Raw genomic sequence first — 6320 nt, forward strand, 5'->3', positions numbered from 1 at the left:
GAGTTACGTTGGGCTGCCTTTGAGTTTTGCATATTGACAGAAAATTCTTCAAGTGATATTGAGGATCTTCGATTTGTGACACCGAGAATAGTCCATTGTTTTGCAATACGTACATCATGTTGTTCGTGATTTGAAACGATTCAGTCTATATCTGTGGGACTAAAATCGTTGGGCCAAGTTCTCTGCTGTGGGTTATGCCCAGTCATATAGAGCAGCCTCTGGTACAAGAGGTGCCACTGCCGCTAATGGCGCAGCTGGGTCTACTACGTGATCCCCCATGTCTGGTTCAAATTGGTCAGTTGTTTGTTGTTGTTTGTTTTTTCGATTGGCCCGATTCAAAGCCTTGAAAACTTTCTCTGGATCTGATAATACTTCAAATACTTTACCAGTTCTCGAAGAGTTTCTAGGTATGCACTCGTACAACCAAGTCAACAAACGTTAAAATTTCAATGTATGGATTGGATATAGAGAAAATTGACTACACTAAGAATTTTTGTACTTCTTTCAATTATATTTGATAACACCGTTAATTCCCTGACAACGGCACTAAAATTTGATCACGCCCAACTATGCATTATAAAAAGGACATGCGGACGCTGCAAATATAATATAAGTATTTAGCCCAGAGTCGAACCCACAAGGAATTAACCTATCAATTACTCTTGTTAGACTCACTAAATTCTACGGAATCAACTTCCCAAACGTTTTGAATAATAATTGAGGATATTTCTATTAACTATAACTGATTGCAATTAAGTAGATAAAGACTAACTATGATTAAGTTGTAAACAATTAAGAGAAGGATCTAAGGTTGTGATTTCCCCTATTGATGGAATCCCTTACGGTTATGTTTCATATAGATTTGCATAATCATCTCTATCGATCATGAGCACTCTTATTACCGTAAATCTCTCCCAAGTAATTACGACAATTTACTAAATGCACTCTCCCGAGCTATGCTAGCTGGTCTTGATTACAGCTCACTTTAGATCACACCCAAGACTTTGTTATCCCTAATCTCGCCTTTAAACCCTCGGTTATTGATACCTCATATACTTTGGGATTGGTAATGTTCAACAACTACCTAAATATACACTCTCTCCCGAGTAATACATACTAAATAGGCACAACTAATTGAGAATCCTATCAATCAACTACAACAAGAACGTAGTTGAACAAATAGAGATTAAAATGGGCAAACTATATTAATATAACAAGAAGTTCATCCTCAACAGGTTCCATCAAAAACCCTAGACTAAGGAATTAGCTACTCATAGCAAAGCAAGATACAACTACAAAAGTATTCATAATGTGCAATTGAAATAACAAAGAGAAGATTGAAAAACTCTAATGGTTGATTGCTCTTCTCACACTTGTTATCGCCTCCAAATCAGTCTAAAAACAAGCTTTCCTTTGCTTGGGAGAGTTTGTTGAGTTTATAAGGGGCTAGGATAAGTTTCCCCCGATTTACACTTTAGTCCAACAATTTCTGGGCAATTACACAGTCGACCAGGGCTGTGGCAGAACACGGCGCGACCGGGGTGAACCACAAACATTCTGCCTCGCTTTCTTGGCCTACCGCGGTCGCGGTGACCTCCATCCCTGTCCTCCTTTGCCTCTTCCTTGCTTAATTTTGTTTGGGTGCTTCTTGATTGGCTTTTATCCATATTATTGACTCCAAAACACTCCATAGGCTCTTTCTAACTTGGATTAGTCCCTGCGAAGCAAAAGAACACCAATTAGAGTATCTTGTTATCATTTAGCCTGTAAAACAACAATAAAGAATGGTACATTTAGAGTGTAAATATCGTCTATATAGCCTATTATCAATGAGATTATAGTTACATACCTGAAAAACTACGCCAGACTCAGCTAGCTTCCCTTATTCTCCCCTCTATTATATAAAGAAAGATTTACACATGTCTTTTGGTCCTTGCTTGATACTTAATTCTAAATAGGATAGCTGAAACATAGAGAATTTTTTTCCATTTTTTTCTGGATGACCAACTCGGTTGTTAATTGGTCTTTTCTGAAGATTTTGATGTGATAGTTGTTTCTAAAACAATAAATATGCGTCAGATTAATTGGTTATCTGTTTTATGTATTTTTTTGGGCGCATAATTAATAGGGTTAGAGATATGAAGACAATTATGAAACGACAAAGGTAGGTACATTATACAAAATAAGGACATAAGGTTGTTGGCAATGGACATAATAAGGTGAGAACAGGCTGTAGACAACTTAGACAAAATTTGCTACTCATTTCTTTCTCCTCCTAAAGTCCACGATTTTAAGAGGGTTGGATTAAAGTGATAGCATTTCTGTCTTCAAGCTTCCACCAAACTGGCCATGACTTCTGGTGTATCATTGGTTCCCTTAACTAAGTTGGTTCAACTTGCTTACTTTAATTTATTAATTGTTCTGCAGGTGTGTAGACATCAAAAATTTAACGGATCAAACCCATATAAAATTTGGACTTAATCCTAAATTTAAAACACTACAAGACAAGACTATCCTTTCTCTTGCAACCCTAATACCCATCAAGGGTTTCTTGGAAGATACTCTATCCTAACTCTAGGTTACCTATAAAAAAGCAGTACATATTCTCTTAAAGGGCCGGGAGATCTCGAAATTCCACAAATTTATGGAATATTCATAAATAGATCAAAGACATCAAATATTATCTTTTTGAAAGATGCCGAAGTGATCAAATATTATCTACATCATCCTATGTTCGAGAAATATGTTGATTAAGCCTACGAATCACGGAGAATAATCAGGAAAGAATAATCAAGGGAGAAAATAAAGATATACCCACAGAAATTCATCAATACAATTACTTTTCCTCATATTTTATTTGTGATTGCCATTTATTTTTCATAGATCGAAAATTTATTGCAAAAAAGTGATCAGCTAACTAGTATTAATTAATCGGAATGCCTAGTGCCTATATATCCTTCATATTGTTTTAGCTTTTGTCTAGTAGCATTATGATTCTAATTAATTGGGAAAGACAAATTAAAGTTACACCTTATTCCAAGGGCAGAGGAACCTCACTGTTCATACCAAACTTAATAAAATGAATAAGGATACGAACTCATTTCAAAAGTATTTTGAACCATAAATTACCGGCTAACTTCCAAAAGTTTAGGAGGTTTGGTGTCAAAAATACGCGTCGAGCATATATAAGCTGACTTTATGTTTTCTAGAAACTATAGAACTAAAATAGTGTATGTCTTTAGATGTAATTGTGTGGCCGGAAAGTTGGGGTTTTTGTACTTTTCTGTAGATCACGCACATGTGTTAGAGACTTTGGCATATATACTGACTATACCATAACCAGCTGTGACATTTTCTCATTAGAAATGAAACTTGACTTTTCAAAGGATGCCTGGACATCATACGCGCGTCAAAAAGTGAAAAGAAACAGGAAAAAACTGGATATGTAAAAGAAAGAAAAAAAAGACTAGTGGTTGGAGAAAAGCAAAGAAGAATGACAAAAAAAAATGGATCTCATAAAAAGCGTTTGGTGAGTTCTTTGGTTGCTGGAGAATAAGATGCAATGATTTGATTTTTCTTTTTCCTTTTCTGGATTGCATTTTCATGGAGTAAACGAAGTATAGAGGATAAAAGGTTGGGACTAAAAAGTGTACGGTGGTCTTTTTATTTTCACGTTAGTAGTTCACTTGATTTGAAAGTATGGCTTTTTCTGTTTGGGATTAACATTTTCACTAAAAAATGTGAATTTTTCTATCCCACTTTCAAGTTCTGAGATTGGCTAATTAAATAACCAATTCTCATTGAGATGATATAGTTTGGATTGATTATTTCTCATTTGGTTGCTGTGAGTACTACAAGGTACGTTGTTCAAGAAGGATATATGTATTTATTGTTCATAGATCTGTTAATCGTAGTACCGTTTTGTATCGTGAGACTTAAAAGATAAAGGGGGAAAAATGAAGTTAAAAATAATACTTCGACATACAACTACAAATTTCAAATGTTTATTACAGGGAATAGCCTTTGCGATTAGTATTCGGTAGACAAACAATTATAATATAATGGAACTAGCTACCTCTATAGTGCAATGTCTCCCTTTCAAGCAGTCGATGTCAGTTGCCTTGGTTCTCAGCATCCTTCCTTCCTTCTTTCTTTCTTTTTTCCTTTTTTTTTTCATTTCCTAGTTGGACCACCAACGAGTGAAAAATTCTGTTCTTTAAAAATTTTGGGACTTTAGTCCCACTTATGATAGCAAATTAAATTTGTATCAATGTCCAAGCAATATACGGCTTTGAAGAGCATAAGCCATATCCGCGCGTTCTGATCTTAAAATATCCTGATACCTTATAGCATCAATTCAATAGCGAATGCACCGCCAGAAAAGCAGTGCCAGAAATTTGTGAAAGCTTTAAAAAATGCTATAATATTGTAACATTGCTTGATAGAAAGGCAGTTTAGCGATTTTTTAAAAGTTTAGAGAGAGATTATTTGATATAAAGGAAAATTGTGTTATTATTCTGTTATGAAACATTGTACAATGTCGTGTATTTATACAAAACAATTCCTAGCTGACTAAATGTGACAGCTAAGCAAATTAAGCATAAATAACAGGAAGCTTTTGGACACAAAATGGATGGCTATGATTAAAATGTGGAGCTGCCTTGATCAAAGCACGTGACTTGTCCACTAATCTCCCATACTACAGCCTAAAATAGTCTCGTGTGTATCAAACAAGAACCCTAGCCCCCAGAATCCTCATGTAAACGATTACCATTGTCAACACCCCCCCCCCCCCCAAAGTTCGAGGGGGAAGAATGGACACCCAACTTGCCAAGAGCGTCACTGTTGATACCCAATTTTTCCTAGATATTTCTAATATGCAAAATAACTTCAAAATAACATATATATATATGTCCAAATATTTTATTATTTTTCCATAATTTTTAAAGGTTTTTAAATCAATTTATTTCTCTCTTTTATCCATAAAAATCCAATAATAATTTCCAAGATTATTGTTTTTGATAATTAATTTATTGAATTTTTATATTTCTGCCAAAATATAGCTAAGGTAATCTTTTCATATTTTTATAAATTTATTTAATATTTTTAAGCTAAATTGCATACAATTGCAACATTAGCCTTTTAAGATTTAATTGTGTTATATATTCATAAAATTAAGTCCTGTATTTTTAAATTATTAATTATATGTTATAAATCATTTTAGTGCTTTCAATTTATTTCCAGAAATTTATTTACTATTTTTTTTATAATTTAATAAAGGGAAAAATTGGCTATTTAAATAATAGCCCATTGGTATTTAAATTCTAGCCTAAATAACACCTCAAATCAGACCCAATTTTCCCGGCCCAATTTTAAATAAACCCGACCCCAACCCAATTTCAACCAACCCAAATCTGGATTCCCCACCTACCCGTTTAATCAAGGTCGTTGATCATTCAGATCAACGGCCACCGTTCACCCTTCCTAAAATAAACTGAAATGACCCCTTACTCTAATTCATTTTCCACCACCCGCCGGCTCTGAATCCCTTCCTTCTCAGTTCTCTCCGCAACCTCTCATGAACCCTAGCCGCCACCATCTAATTTCACCCTAATCTACCTCAACCCTTGCCTAATACATGGCCTCTCATGGTCATTTGAGATGTGTATAGGCCTCCTATGGCTCCTGGGTGTTTGTTTCTGTGGTTTCATGGCCAGACCTCGACGGAATCTAGTCCAGACCTTGCTCAACTTCTGTTCATGGCCTTTCTCCGGCCATCCATGACCTTTCTCCGGCCATTCATGGCCTTTCAAGGCAGATCCTTGACTTTTATGGTTAGATCAGTAACTTTCAAGGTCTTTCTCATCTTTTCTGGGTTTTCTGAAACCCTAATCTTTGAGATCTTTCAATTTTCTTCAGATCTATCTTAGATCTGTGCTTATTATGAACTTCTTAAGTGTTTTTCTCAAAGATTCTCCGATTTTCTTTCAAAGTGACTCTTCATTTTTCAATGATTAGGGTTTTCCTTTAAGTTTTTCAAAAGAGCTCTTCTCTGATTTTAATGTTGTTTGTGATTTTGCTATGTTTAAAACGATTTGCTCATGTTCTTCTTCTATCTTTTTCAGCATGTTAAAAACCCTAGTTCCCTTTTGGTCTTATCCGAGTTCTGAAATTGTTTGCTTAAATGTGTGCTTATTTTATGTTCTTCGTCTATGACTCTCTTCTCCTTGTTTGACTTATCTAATTTGAGTTCTTATCACCTCTTAAACTCGACTACTGTTGAAGCCCTAATTTCTTAGAAGTTTTGCCTTACTTGTTAC

At 35.0% G+C, this 6320-nt stretch overlaps 1 long non-coding RNA gene across 2 annotated transcripts; it reads right to left on the bottom strand.

Annotated features, from left to right (window-relative positions):
- Positions 1-1184: 1184 nt before the first annotated feature.
- On the bottom strand, positions 1185-4510 carry LOC142179489 (uncharacterized). 2 transcript variants are annotated; one of them, XR_012707756.1, is made up of 2 exons: positions 4076-4510; positions 1185-1717 (listed from the first exon to the last, which is right to left on the bottom strand). It is a non-coding gene; the product is annotated as an uncharacterized LOC142179489 (long non-coding RNA). The 2 variants fall into 2 exon arrangements; XR_012707757.1 differs by having other exon boundaries at positions 1850-4510.
- Positions 4511-6320: the final 1810 nt, after the last annotated feature.

This window comes from Nicotiana tabacum, chromosome 3, assembly GCF_000715075.1.
Source record: "Nicotiana tabacum cultivar K326 chromosome 3, ASM71507v2, whole genome shotgun sequence".
Taxonomy (NCBI): Eukaryota; Viridiplantae; Streptophyta; class Magnoliopsida; order Solanales; family Solanaceae; genus Nicotiana; species Nicotiana tabacum.